Raw genomic sequence first — 15,937 nt, 5'->3', positions numbered from 1 at the left:
TTTTGCTATGAAACCCTTTATACTGCCACACCTCGTGTTTTCGCTTTAGCGGGGTGTGACAATCAAACCCTACCGGTTCCTTCTCTCTCATGAACCTCTCTGGGAGAGTTATCTTTGATGGTTCCAACTTTAATGATTGGATCAGGAACATCAGTATGGTCACACGTTACGAGGACATGGAATATGTCCTCGACAAGGACCTGAAGGAAATTGATGAGTCTACTAATCCTCCACAGGAGAACGCTGACTTTAGGGCACGTGAGAGAGATACCACCAAGGTGGCATGTATCATGTTGGCCACAATGACAACTGAACTCCAGAAGTCCTATGAGGACTTTTACCCTTTTGAGATGCATATAGACCTGATGGAAAGATACCATCAGAGTGCTCGTCAAGAGACATATGAAATCATCTCTTCCATGATAACAAACCGAATGAAGGATGGTGAACCCATCACGGGCCACATGCAGAACATGTAAAGGTTTGTAAACCGTTTACTAAAATTGAATGTGAACTTCCCTGAGAAGTTGGCTATTGACATCATACTGCACTCCTTACCTACTTATTATGATCAGTTCCGAATGACCTATCATATGAACAAGGAGGAGGTCACACTCAGCAAGCTTCAAGGACTTTTGAAGACCGCCAAAAGTGGTCTCAAAAGTAAATCGGTTGTTAATACTCCTACTCCTAACACCGCCCCTATTCTGGAAATCGGGCAAGGTAAAGCTAAAAAGAGGAAGGACCCTACGAAAAGTACCAAGTGAAAGTCTCTTGATGGCTCCTCTTCGAGTGAGACTAAAGGTGGTCTTGTCACTCCCTCTTCTAACCCAAAAGAAGTTGAATGCTTCTATTGTCATGATAGGGGCACTGGAAACGAAACTTCCCCAAGTACATGCAAGATGTTAAGGATGGGAAGGTTAAACCTACCCATGCAGGTATTTACACTATATTGTCTAATAACTCATCGCATACTAATTCTTGGGTCCTTGATACAGGTTGTGGTATTCATATATGTTCTGATTTGCAGGGCTAAGAAGAAGTGAGGATGTGGATCACAAAAAGATAAACTTGATCATGGGGAATAGGAAAGCTTCACCTATCACCAATATTGGAGTTTATTCTTTGTTGCTGAGTAGTGGGTTAATATTACATTTGAATAAATGTTGTTACTCGTCTGAAATGGCGAGGAATATTATTTCTTTTCACAGTTTGTACAAACAAGGATTTACTTTTCATTTGATAATGAATGTGGTGGTATTACTACTTTTTATAATAATGTTCTTTATTTTAAAGCATTACCTTGTGATGGTGTGTATGAAACTATGTCGGTTGTAGACAACCTAGGAAATAATGTGTTGCGTATTGATTCCTCCACTAGTTTGGACAAAGCATCCTTGTGGGATTGTCGTCTTGGACATGTAAACGAGAAGGGCATAGGCCAACTCCAAAAGGCTGGAGTCTTGGAGTCATTTGACTTAAAGTCAGATGATAGTAGTGAATCTTGTTTACTTGGAAAAACGACAAATTCACCCTTCACTGGTACTTGTGATAGGGGTAAGGGTTTGTTGGACCTCATACACACAGATGTGTGTGGACCCTTCATAATCACTATAAGGGATGCTGACCGCTTCTATGTGACTTTTACTGATGATTACAGTAGATATGGTTATGTCTACTTAATCAAGCATAAGTCAGAAACCTTTAAAAAGTTCAAAGATTTTAAACAGGAAGTGGAGAATCAGTTGGGCAGGAACATTAAGATGCCCCGATCCGATCGAGGAGGAGAGTATCTTAGTATAAAGTTCCTTGACTATCTTAAGGAATGTGGAATTGTTTCACAATTGATACCTCCCAGAACACCAAAACTTAATGGTGTCGCTGATAGGCGCAATCGAACCTTGTTAGACACGTTTCGTTCCATGATGAGTCGAGCTTTGTTACTAATATCATTTTGGGGGTATGCCTTAGAGACTGCCTCTCATATCCTTAATCTAGTCCCTACCAAGAAGGTTGTGAAAACAACTCACGAGATATGGACTGGGAAAGTTCCCAATTTAGACCACATTAATATTTAGAGTTGCGAGGCTTTCATGAGACGTGAGACTTAGGACAAGCTCGAACCTCATAGTGAGAGGTGTATTTTCAATCGGATACCCACATAAATCTTTTGGTTACCTCTTCTACAGACCCAGTAAGAATGTGGTATTTGTGGCAAGGAGAGGGGTCTTTCACGAGAGAGAATTTTTAAGCCAAGGAAACAGTGGGAGGCAACTTGACCTTGAAGAGCTTCAAGAGTCAAGTGGCGAAGGAACCTCAAACCCTAGCAATCAACCTAAGGAGCAAACTCTTGTTGACCCAACTGACGAGTCTGTACCTTTAAGGCGTTCCACTAGAGTTAGGAATCCATCTGAGCATTACTATGTTTTCCATATTATTGTGGAAGGTGATACATTTATCAATGATAGTACATTGGTAAATTTGGATGAACCTAACAGCTATAGGGAAGCCATGGTAGGCCCTGAGTCTGCTAAATGGAAAAAGGCTATGGACAGCGAGATTCAGTCCATGTATGACAATCAAGTTTGGAACTTGACTGACAGTGTACTGGGTTGTAAAATGATCGGGTGCAAATGGATCTTCAAGAAGAAGACCGACATGGATGCGAAAGTACACACTTATAAGGCGTGTTTGGTTGCAAAGGGCTTCACTCAAACTCAGGGAGTTGACTATGATGAAACCTTCTCACTAGTAGCGAAGATTAAGTCTATTAGGGTTATGCTAGGCATTGCTTCATTTCATGATTATGAAATATGGCAAATGGATGTCAAAACCGCTTTCCTTAATGGAAAGTTGGCTGAGGATGTTCACATGAGTCAGCCAGAGGGTTTTGTCAATGCAAAGTACCCTGATAGAGTGTGTAAGATTGAGAAATCCATTTATGGATTGAAACAAGCATCTCGCAGCTGGAATCTTTGTTTTGATGTGAAAGTCAAAGATGAGTCCTGTGTATATGTCCTGGCTTGGGAAGTGTTCCGCTATGAAGGACCTTGGAGAAGCTGCTTATATCCTAGGGATAAGGATATTGAGAGAGATGAGTAAAAGACAAATTGGACTTAGTCAGAGCACCTACTTGGACAAGGTATTGAAAAGGTACAACATGCAGAATTCCAAGAAACGTGATTTACTAATCCAAAGCAATGCCAAACTGAGAAAGGCTGAAATTCCAAGTACAGAGGCTGAGATGAGTCGATTACTGATCCAAAGCAATGTCAAACTGGACTTAGTTAGAGCAACTACTTGGAAAAGGTGTTGAAAAGGTACACCATGCAGAATTCCAAGAAATGTGATTTACCGATCCAAAGCAATGCCAAACTGAGCAAGGCTCATAGTCCAAGTACAGAGGCTGAGATAGCTGAGAGGAGTCGATTACCATATGCTTCCACTGTTGGCTCGATTATGTATGCTATGACTTGTACCCGCCCTGATGTGGTCTTTGCTTTGAGCATGTTCAACAGATATCAGGGGAACCCTGACAAGGCTCACTGGACTGCGGTAAAGAACATTCTCAAGTACCTGCGAAGGACTAAGGATTGGATTCTTACCCTTGGTGGGAGTGATGACTTGAGAGTAGTGGGGTATAGTGATGCTAGCTTCCAGAATGACAGGGATAATTTTCACTCTCAGTCAGGCTGGGTCTTTAACATGAATAGAGGAGCGATTACTTGGAAAAGTTCCAAAAAGGAGATGGTAGTTGATTCTACATGTGAATCAGAGTACATAGAAGCGAATGAAGCGGAAAAGGAGGCGATATGGCTAAAGAACTTCATCGGAGACCTTGGAGTTGTACCACCTATAGAGGAGCCTATGGAGATTTTCTGTGATAGCAATAATGCGGTTGCCTTAGCCAAGGAACCGAGAGATCATGGCGAATCTAGACACATCGATAGAAAATATCACTTCATAAGACATAAGATAGAAGGACTCCTCGTGGCAAAGAGGGTATCGTCGGAAGAGAACCTAGTAGATCCCCCCACGAAGGGATTGATTAGGGTTAGGCATTTGCAGCATGGGAGGCACATCGGGCTGAAGGACGATATTAGTTTTACAGATTAGATAGCTCTGAATCTTGTAAAATGTAATTGACATTTGATGATTAAATAAAAGTTGTTGTTTATTTATAAGTAAGGTGTTTCTATCTTGTGTCAATCATTTACTATTGTTTCAACTTTTCATGTTTTGACTTCCAGAATAATTACTTTATTTAAACTCTCCACAGTTAGTCATATGTTGGAAGTAGGTATGAATCAAGCTGTCATGAATTGAGCTTGTAGATGTATAAGGTATTGGACATAGCAAGAGTTGCTACAACATTCATGAGTGCTCATTTCTGAGTATTGGATTAAACCCACTCTCACTTGTATCACTTCATGGAATTTATCTCGAGTGATCGTGAGACGGTAATACCATATAAGTCTTCAAACCTAGACATATGATTGTTTCCTATGAGTTGGTTGTGCATTGATTGTACGATAATGCATCAGTAACTTGATGTCATAAAACATGACTTTGTGTATGATTCAACAAGTAGTAGAACAAGCATATGAGTCGAAGTTTATCTGTTCCTTTTAGTCCTTGGAGGATTAGAAGCGGTATCTGGGCCCCTCGATGATTTTGTTTTGACCTATGTGTCGGGCTTGGTCAGAACCAAATTGATGTGTTTAGTTTAGTTCAATGTCAAACAAATCGGAAATCGGGAAACAAACTGCTAGAGAATAAGTACAACATTGTTCCATGTATTTTTCCGGATGATATCTTGAGCGCAGAGGATTATATGATCACTTATTTAAAATGACACATCACAGTTCAACAGAGTTTTAAGAGCTACGATTGATGGTCGGTTCCTGAAGTCATACTTGCAACTGTACTTATCAGACTTATCCAAGTGGGAGACTGTTGGATAAGGTGTCTAAGTCCGTAACTATATTTGGTATGTACTTGACCCGACCCAACATGGTCCATTTGGGTTGCACTTCACCGAAACAATTTGGATGGATAATCTTTTGAGAATAGTATATTTTTGATTTATTAATATATTATAAGTCATAATATATTAATATGAAATCATATTATTTAATTAGTATTGATCAACAATTAATTTGGAATTAATTTAGTGTTAAAAAGGAACTAATTAAATATTGACTCTTATATATATAGGATGGTCCAAAGTTCATTTAGAATGGGCTAACCTTGCATGGATAGTCCAAGGAGTTTTAACCCATGGATCCTATGGAAATGAAAGGTCATGGGTATTAGGGTTTACATGGAGGTAACCCTAATCCACCATACAACATAAATAGGTCTTTGGTAAATGAAACGACACTAGTGTGTGTGAGAACAAGAGTGGGCCGGTTTCTAGAAGTGCTTCATATTCTCTCAAAGTCTTCCAAGTTGTTTTGGTGATTTGTGATTCCACTTGAGGCATCCACATTATTGGTTCTAGGCTCTTGAATCTCCAAGCAATCAACCACAAGAAAAGGTAAGTCAATGTACTAGTTATTATATTACAAGCACCCCATTATATGCTAGTTAGGATGAGAACCTTGGAAAAATCATATTTGCATGTATAATAGAGAAAACATAGATCCAAGGTTTCTAGGGTTGCATGTACACCATAGGAGTGTTAGAATGCTCAAAACCCTTCAGATACGTGATCTGATATCTATTCTATATTTATCTATTATAACCACCTAATATAAAAATGATTATAATCAGACAACTACACTAAAAGCTGATGCAGTTGTACTTGTGATGTTGGCACTGATGACTTTTAGATACCGATGTTGGTAGGTCGGTGTGTTTAACTCATCAGATCATAAGGTGTGACCTTACAAGAACTCAATGTTTGATCCACTCTTTACGCACTTGTCAAGGATCCGAGATAGCTTTTGAGTGCTTTCGAACTCAAGTCCAAGGCACATGAGGAAGGTACTAATAAGTACCTTGTGTCTAAGTACCCAGAGTTTCAAATGGATGATGACAAACCTATCATGGAGCAAGTTCATGCACTCCAGGTCATGGTCAACAAGATGAACGCTCTCTCTATCTCGATACCAGAATTCTCTAAGAGAATGATGCATAACTATGAGGACTAATCCTTGTACGATCTGATGAAACACCTTCGTATTGAAGATGAAACACACATTAGGGACAAGCATGGTAAAGTTGGATTGATTGTGCATCACGTATCATCTGGGGGTTCAGGTCATAAGGCCAAGTCTAGGGGACAAAACAAAAGGAACTTGGGGCCCCAGAAACAAAGCTTCAAGAAAGCGGTTAATCAAAACCTCAACTCAAAGCCGAATAGGATCGGACCTTGCCAAGTCTACGGATAGATTGGGTACTATGTGAGAGAATGCAAAGATTGCAAATCAGGACAGGTAGCACATGTAGTCAAGAAAGTGAATGATATGGTGGCAAGTGTGAACTCTAGAGAGATTATTATGATCTCTTCCCTAACTTAAGCAATCTGTGCTCGATAATAGTTCGTAGACATTGGAGCCACTGTGAATGTTTGCGAGCAACGAGAGAGCTTCCACACTTACCGTCCAAAACCACCAGCGACAACAGTAGTCTGTGCAGATGGTCAAAGAGTTGAATTTCAAGGGAGATACACTATTCTCTTGAAGTTCATACGTGGTGAATGGGTTACCCTTCGAGATATACTTCGTGTTCCTATGATCTCAAAGGGGGCGGTTTCTGCGGATAAGTTTGACAAAGGTGGGTTCAAGATGGAGCCTTAGAAAGGCTGAATTATGATCACTAAGGGAAGAAGGTATGTTAGGAGGGTGAACAACTATGCAAGAATGTATTTCCCTTAGTGATAAGGGTGGTGAAAGTTGGCCAAGTGTTGAGAGTGGTGTTCCTAGTGTTAAAAATGTGTATTGTGTTGGTAAGAATGATGTAACTGGTGGAATGATTGATAATCGGAATGAAATGGACTTTTCTGGTTATTTTGTTTGTTCAATTTCTTTATGGCTTAAACGTTTGGCACACACTAATGTTAAAAACATTGGAAAAAAAAAATTAAAACTAAAGGAATGTTAAAATATGACACAAAAGAGTTTGAAAAATGTGAAACTTTTGTGAAATAAAAGTTTACAAGGAAACCATTTCCATCAGTTAAGAGAAATACATCATTACTTGAGTTGATTCATTCTAATATATTTGAATTAAATTGAATATTTACTCGAGGAGGAAAAAAAGTATTTCATCACATTTTGTGATGACTCCATTCAATATCTACATGTTTATCAATTGACATAAAAAATGAAGCTTTTGATGCATTTAAACTATATAAAGTTGAAGTCCAAAATCAAATTGAAAGACAAATCAAAGTTCTTCGCTCGAATAGAAGCATAGAATATTTCTGATGGGTTTTGAGCATTCTAACACTTCCTAAGTGTACATGCAACCCTAATAACCTTGGATCTATGTTTGTCTAATTATCATGCAAAGTTGAATTCCAAGGTTATATTCCTATCTAGCATACATGGGGAACAATTTTAACTTGAATCATAGATAGAATAACTTACCTTGTTGTTGCTTGTGTTCCTTGAAACCTTGTGAGCCTAGCACCCCAAGTGTGATGCCTCAAATGCTTCACACAACACCAAATGCTCTTGGAAAGACTCTTGAGATAACACACACTTCTCAAAATCGGCCAAGCCCTCTAGTTTCTTTTGTCTCTATGTGTAGCCAATTTTGGTGGAGAATATGATTCTTATATAGTGTTGACACATCTAGGGTTACACCATGTAAACCCTAATGTGTCATGACTCTTCATTTCCATGACCCATGGGTTTGTAACTCCCATGGAGCATCCATGGAGCATCCTATGGGTAGAACCCAACTTGATAATCCATGGAGCCTTTTAGCCCACTATACAAGATATGGATGATTTACATAATCAACCCATATATTTAATTAGTTATCCTTTGATCACTTAATTAAATCCAAATTAATTCTTTGATCAACTAATTAAATAATATTATTAATATATTAGAACTTATAATATATTAATAATCTCCAAGTGTTATTTCTCTCATTTAGTCTGTCCAATTGCATGGTGCCATGCAACCCAAATGGACCATGCCGGGTCGGGTCAAGTACAAGCCCGAAATAGTTATGGACTTAGACACCTTATCCAACAGTCTCCCACTTGGATAAGTCTAATAACTATATCTCTAGTACTTCAGGAACCGACCGGCAATCGTAGCTCTTTCAAGGTCTCTCGAAACTGAGAATATGATGGTACGCCATTTAAGATAAGTGATCATATAATCCTCCGTTCTAGATATCAGCCGGACAAATACATGGAACATTGTCTTGCTTATTGTCCAGCATTTGTTTCCCGATTTCCGATTTGTTTGACATAGAACTTAATTGAACACATCAACTTAGTTCTGACCGGGCCCGGTACATGGGTCAAAACAAAATCATCGAGGGGCCCAGATATCAGCTTCTAATCCAAGAAGGAACAGATAAACTTCGACTCATATGTTTGTTCTACCACTCATTGAATTACACACAAAAGTACGTTTTATAACATCGAGTTACCAATGCGGTTTCGTACAGTCAATGCATAACCAACTTGTAAGTAACAAATCATATCTCTAGGTTTGAAGACTTATATGATATTACCGTCTCACGATCACTCGAGATAAAATTCCATGAAGTGATTCCAGTGAGCGTGGGTTGAGTCCAATGCTCAGAACTTATGAGCACTCATGATTGTTGTAGCCTTGTCTAAGACCTCTACAACCAAACATGACAGTCTTGATTCATATCTACTTCCAACATATGACCGACTGTGGAGATTTGAATAATATGTTATACCAAACAAAATTATTCTGGAAGTCAAAACATGCAAAAGAAATATAGTAAACGATTGACAAGAGATAGCAATACTTTACTCATAAATAAAACATTTTTATTCATCATCTAATGTCAATTACACTTTACAAATTTCGAGATTATCTAACTACTAAATCTAATATCATCCTTCAGCCCTATGCTCCGAGCATGCTGAAGATGCTTAACCCGAGTCAATCCCTTTGTGAGGGGATCTGCCGGATTCTCATCTGATGATACCCTCTTTGCCACGAGGTGTCCTTCTTCGATCCGATGTCTAATGAAATGGTATTTTCTGTCGATGTGTCTGGATCTCCCATGATCCCTTGGTTCCTTGGCTAAGGCAACAGCACTTTCACTATCACAGAAAATTTCCATTGGCTCTTTAATAGCTGGTACAACTCCAAGGTCTCCAATGAAGTTCTTCAGCCATATCGCCTCCTTTGCTGCTTCACTAGCTGCAATATACTCTGATTCACAAGTAGAATCTGCCACTGTCTCTTGCTTGGAACTCTTCCAAGAAATTGCTCCTCCGTTTAGGGTAAAGACCTAGCCCGACTGAGAGCGGAAATTATCCCTATCAGTCTGGAAGCTAGCATCACTATACGCTACAACTCTCAAGTCATCACTCCCACCGAGGGTAAGAACCCAGTCCTTAGTCCTCCGTAGGTACTTGAGGATATTCTTTACCGCAGTCCAGTGTGCCTTGCCAGGGTTCGCCTGATACCTGCTAACCATGCTCAAGGCAAAAGCTACATCGGGTCGAGTACACGTCATAGCATACATGATCGATCCTACAGCCGAAGCGTAAGGTGTTCGACTCATTTCTGCTATCTCAGCCTCAGTGCTAGGGCTTTGTGTCTTACTCAATCTGGTGTTACTCTGGATGGGTAACTCTCCTTTCTTGGAATCCTGCATGCTGAATCTCTTCAGCACCTTATCCAAGTAGGTACTCTGACTAAGTCCAATTAGTCTTTTACTCCGATCTCTCAAGATTCTTATCCCTAGAATATAGGCAGCTTCACCAAGGTCCTTCATAGCGAAACACTTCCCAAGCCAGGACTTTACTTCCTGTAGGGTTGGAATGTCATTTCCTATGAGTAGTATGTCATCCACATACAATACCAAAAAGCTAACGATACTCCCACTAGCCTTGACATACACACAAGATTCATCTTTACTCCTAGAAAAGCCAAATTCCTTGACCTTTTCATCAAAGCAAAGATTCCATCTGCGAGGTGCTTGCTTCAATCCATAAATGGATTTCTCAAGCTTACACACTCTATTAGGGTACTCGTTGCTGACAAAACCCTCTGGCTGACTCATGTAAACATCTTCAGCCAACTTTCCATTAAGGAAAGCGGTTTTGACATCCATCTGCCATATTTCATAGTCATGAAATGCAGCTATGGCTAACAGAACCCGAATAGACTTAATCTTGGCTACCGGAGAAAAGGTCTGATCATAATCCACTCCAGGAATTTGAGAGAAGCCCTTTGCAACCAGTCTAGCCTTATAAGTGTGTATTTTACCATCCACGTCGGTCTTCTTCTTGAAGACCCATTTGCACCCTACTGTCTTACGACCTGGTACATTTTCAACCAAGTTCCAAACTTGATTGTCATACATGGATTGTATCTCGCTATCCATAGCCTCTTTCCATTTTGCAGACTCGGGGCCTGCCATGGCTTCCTCGTAGCTGTTAGGGTCATCTTGACTTACTAGTGTTTCATCACTAATAAGTGTCTCACCTTCTGCAGTAATATGGAATCCATAGTAATGCTCAGGTGCACTCCTAACTCTCGTGGAACGTCTCAGAGGTACAGATTTGTCAATTGGCTCAACAGGAGTTTCCTCCTCAAGTTGAGGGCTAGAGTTTGAAGTTCCTTCACCGCTTGATTCTTGAATTTCTTCAAGATCAATTTTCCTCCCACTGTCTCCTTGGCTTATAAACTCTCTTTCTCGAAAGACTCCTCTTCTAGCTACAAAGACCACATTGTCACTAGGTCTGTAGAATAGGTAACCAAAGGATCGCTGTGGGTAACCGATGAAAATACACCTCTCGCTTCGAGGTTCGAGCTTATCATGAGTCTCGCGTCTCACGAAAGCCTCGCAACCCCAAATCTTGATGTGGTCTAGTTTAGGTACTTTACCAGTCCACATCTCGTGAGGAGTTTTGGCAACTTTCTTTGTAGGGACTAAATTAAGAATATGGGCGGCAGTCTCTAAGGCATACCCCCAGAATGAGATTGGTAGCGTAGCTCGACTCATCATGGAACGAACCATATCTAGCAAGGTTCGATTACGCCTCTCAGCCACACCATTCAACTGTGGTGTCCTGGGAGGTGTCAATTGTGAGACTATCCCACATTCCCTTAGATAGTCGAGGAACTCTGAACTAAGATACTCACCACCACGATCGGATCGAAGCATCTTAATGTTCCTGCCCAATTGATTCTCGACTTCCTGTTTAAATTCCTTAAACCTCTCGAAAGTCTCTGACTTATGCTTGATCAAGTAGACATATCCATATCTACTATAATCATCAGTAAAAGTCAAATAATAACGATTAGCATCCCTTGTGGCATGTTTGAATGGTCCACACACATCCGTGTGTATAAGGTCCAACAAACCTTCACCCCTCTCACACGAACCTGTGAAGGGTGACTTTGTCATTTTTCCAAGTAAGCATGATTCGCAACTATCATCTGACTTTAGGTCAAACGACTCCAAGACTCCATCCTGTTGGAGTTGGCCTATGCGCTTCTTGCTTATATGTCCAAGACGACAATGCCATAATGATGCTTTATCCAAGTTATTATTAGTAGAATCAATACACAAAACATTATTTCCTAAGTTATCTACAACAGATACAGCTTCATACACACCATCACAAGGTAATGCTTTAAAATAAAGAACATTATTAAAGAAAGCATCAATAGAACCAACTTCATTATTAAATGAAAAGGTAAACCCTTGTTTGTACAAAGCATGAAAGGAAATAATATTTCTTGCCATTCCTGGCGAATAACAACACTTATTCAGATCTAAACTAAACCCACTACTTAGCGATAAAGTATAAACTCCAATCTTGGTAACAGGTATAGCTTTCCTATTCCCCATGATCAAGTTTATCCTTCCTTGCTCCACATCCTCACTTCTTCTTAGTCCCTGCAAGTCACAACAAATATGAATACCACAACCAGTATCAAGGACCCAAGAATTAGAATGGGGTGAGTTATTAGAAATGATAGTGTAAATACCTGCATGGTTGGGTTTAACTTTCCCATCCTTCACATCTTGCTGGTATTTTGGGCAGTTCCGCTTCCAATGAGCTTTTTCATGGCAATAGAAGCATTCAGCCTCTTTTGGGTCAGAAGAAGGAGTAATGAAACCTTTCTTGGTTCCACTTGAAGAAGAGCCATCAAGGGTCCGAGCCTTGGTACCCTTAGAAGAGCTCTTTCTCTTCCTCCCTCGACTTCTCCCGATTGCCAAAACCGGAGTAGAGTTTTGAGTAGGAGTGATAGCAACCGACTTCCCCTTAAGACCTGATTCTGCGGTCTTGAGAAGTCCCTGAAGTTTGCTGAGGGTGACTTCTTCCTTGTTCATGTGATATGTCATGCGGAATTGATCATAGCACGATGGTAAGGAATGCAAAATAATATCTATTGCAAGATCCTCCGGGAAGTTCACATTAAGCTTCAGCAAACGATCCACATACCTTTGCATTTTCTGCATGTGGCTCGTGACGGATTCCCCGTCCTTCATCATGGTTGTTATCATGGAGCAGATGATTTCATACCTCTCTTGTCTTGCACTTTGATGGTATCTTTCCATCAAATCTTGGTGCATGTCATAAGGGTAGAAATCCTCATAAGACTTTTGGAGTTCCGCTGTCATCGTGGCCATCATGATGCAAGCTACTTTCGTAGCGTCCCTTTCATGTGCCCGAAAATTAGCGATCTCCTGAGGAGTTGCAGTGGACTCATCAATCTCCTTAAGCTCCTTGTCAAGGACATATTCTTTGTCCTCGTAGCGGGTAATCATCCTGATGTTTCTGGTCCACTCATTGAAGTTGGATCCATCAAAGGTGACTTTCCCACACAAGTTCATAAGGGTAAAGGAGCCATTAGGATTAGAGCCAGAAGCATTGTTGAAAGACATCTGAAGAAAAGAGGACAAGATTAGTTTAGATATAAGAGAGTCCTTAATAAAACACCCAAATGTAATATTAAGGCTAGGATCCAATCACAATATAATACAACTTAGAAGAGGTATGCCGTAATCTAAGCTATATCATATTTGAAAGGTAGGTGAATGACGATTCACCAATTTCCACCACGAAAACCGCAATATTTTAGTATTAGGTTTTTGAATGGTTCTTAGAAATTCCTAGATTCTTTGAGATTCAATGAACTTTTCAAAGGCATGTTTCAATCTCGAGTGTGCCCTCCAAGTTTTGTGACTGGGATACCGAGGATCACAAAACGAGGTGTGAAGTAACCATGCAAATCACTTGGTACCCTTAAAGTTTATCACTCAATCGATGTGCCGGTTAACCACACACGCTCCATCGATACTATAATAAACCCTAAGTCACCCTTTACCTACCTTGTTAAGTCCAAGTTAGTGTGCCGGTTAACCACACACGCTCCACCAACGACTTAATCAAAGTGTAAAGTGTAATTTCATGGAATAGCACCTTATTCACATTTTTCCTAAAGTAACTAAGATTGGGAATTTAATAAAACATTTAGTTACTTTGTAATATTCATCATACTTTGAATGAGAATTAATATGTCCTTGTCTTACCCGTTCGGCTAACGACCCTCCACCGATCAAACAAGCGGTGGGTGAGAGTGGACACCCATTAAGTCACCATTTTATAGGCAACAACCTTATACCCACCTTATAGACCGGCTTCGTGAATGAGGCGTACTAGCGGTAAGACGACTTTGTTCTTATACATATATATATAATTATAAAATCATAATAATATAAGTATAAGGGTTGAATTTTAACTTTTAAAATTCTAGGGGTTGGAACTAAAGTTTTAACTTAACTTTACTTGTTCCAAAACTTGAGGGCAAGTTTTGTAAACTTTCAAAACTTTTCATTTCTTGTAACTTATGAGTTTAATAGAGTAATAAAATGAGGACTTTTCATTTTTCCTAACTCTTGTGTTCTTTTAATGGTTTTTAATCCAAGACACTTTTGGTTTTCCATAACTTGAGGACAAGTTATGGAGTCCATTAAAACACATTATGATCATGAATTAATCTACCACATAGGTTACAAATAATTCCTATGATCATCTAAACATCATAAGAACAAGAATATGAATATGAACACTTTCAAGAATCAGAATCACATTTAATCTTTGTAATTTTGATAACTAGTTGTTGTAAATGAGTTAGAAAAGACATTACACCTTCTAAAACAAGTTTTCAAGTACCAAAACATTTTAGGGTAATGATTCTAATTCATTTCCAGCAACTCAAGTCGAAATTCTGCACTCTGTCGACCCTACTCGCCGAGTGCATAAACCTACTCGCCGAGTAGGTTGAAGATACACATGAACTCGACGAGTCCTCCCCATGGACTCGCCGAGTCCATCAGTCAGACAGCAGAATTTCCGACTTTCTTCAACTTTTAAGCACAAATAACAAACAAACAAGCCTAGGCTCTGATACCACTGATGGGTTTTGAGCATTCTAACACTTCCTAAGTGTACATGCAACCCTAATAACCTTGGATCTATGTTTGTCTAATTATCATGCAAAGTTGAATTCCAAGGTTATATTCCTATCTAGCATACATGGGGAACAATTTTAACTTGAATCATAGATAGAATAACTTACCTTGTTGTTGCTTGTGTTCCTTGAAACCTTGTGAGCCTAGCACCCCAAGTGTGATGCCTCAAATGCTTCACACAACACCAAATGCTCTTGGAAAGACTCTTGAGATAACACACACTTCTCAAAATCGGCCAAGCCCTCTAGTTTCTTTTGTCTCTATGTGTAGCCAATTTTGGTGGAGAATATGATTCTTATATAGTGTTGACACATCTAGGGTTACACCATGTAAACCCTAATGTGTCATGACTCTTCATTTCTATGACCCATGGGTTTGTAACTCCCATGGAGCATCCATGGAGCATCCTATGGGTAGAACCCAACTTGATAATCCATGGAGCCTTTTAGCCCACTATACAAGATATGGATGATTTACATAATCAACCCATATATTTAATTAGTTATCCTTTGATCACTTAATTAAATCCAAATTAATTCTTTGATCAACTAATTAAATAATATTATTAATATATTAGAACTTATAATATATTAATAATCTCCAAGTGTTATTTCTCTCATTTAGTCTGTCCAATTGCATGGTGCCATGCAACCCAAATGGACCATGCCGGGTCGGGTCAAGTACAAGCCCGAAATAGTTATGGACTTAGACACCTTATCCAACAATTTCAACCAAGAGTTTAACACATTCGACCAAGAGAATGTAATTAAACATGAGATAACTTCACCATATACTCCCCAAAAAATGGTTTGGCTAGGAGAAAGAATATAACCCTTTGTGAGAGGGTCAACTACATGTTGAACCTATCTGGTCTACCAAACAATATGTGGGAGGATGCACTTTTGACTGCTTTCTAGTTCCACGATAGGATCACTAGTCTTGTGATTCTTACAATCCCTTATGATTTATGGAAAGGTAGAAAGCCTAACCTAGACTATTTGAAAGTGTGGGGGTGTGTTGCTCATTATCGGACACCCGATCCTAAGCGATCCAAATTGGGAGCTCGAGCTATGAAAAGTGTGCTCGTTGGATATACTCAGAATATTAGGACTTACCAATTATTGGATGATGAATCTGGTGTTTTCGTAGAATCCAGATATTTGGAATTCTTCAAAGAAAAAATTTCTAGAAATAATGAAAACTCCAATAACACAAAACCTATAGGTATTTCTCACAAAATTCTCCCACCTCCTCCAGTTGTAAAGGAACC

Source organism: Lactuca serriola, chromosome 8 (assembly GCF_051521515.1).
Source record: "Lactuca serriola cultivar US96UC23 chromosome 8, Lser_US96UC23_V15, whole genome shotgun sequence".
NCBI lineage: Eukaryota > Viridiplantae > Streptophyta > Magnoliopsida > Asterales > Asteraceae > Lactuca > Lactuca serriola.
The sequence above is the reverse complement of the archived record's forward strand: the minus strand, read 5'-3'. Positions refer to the sequence as shown.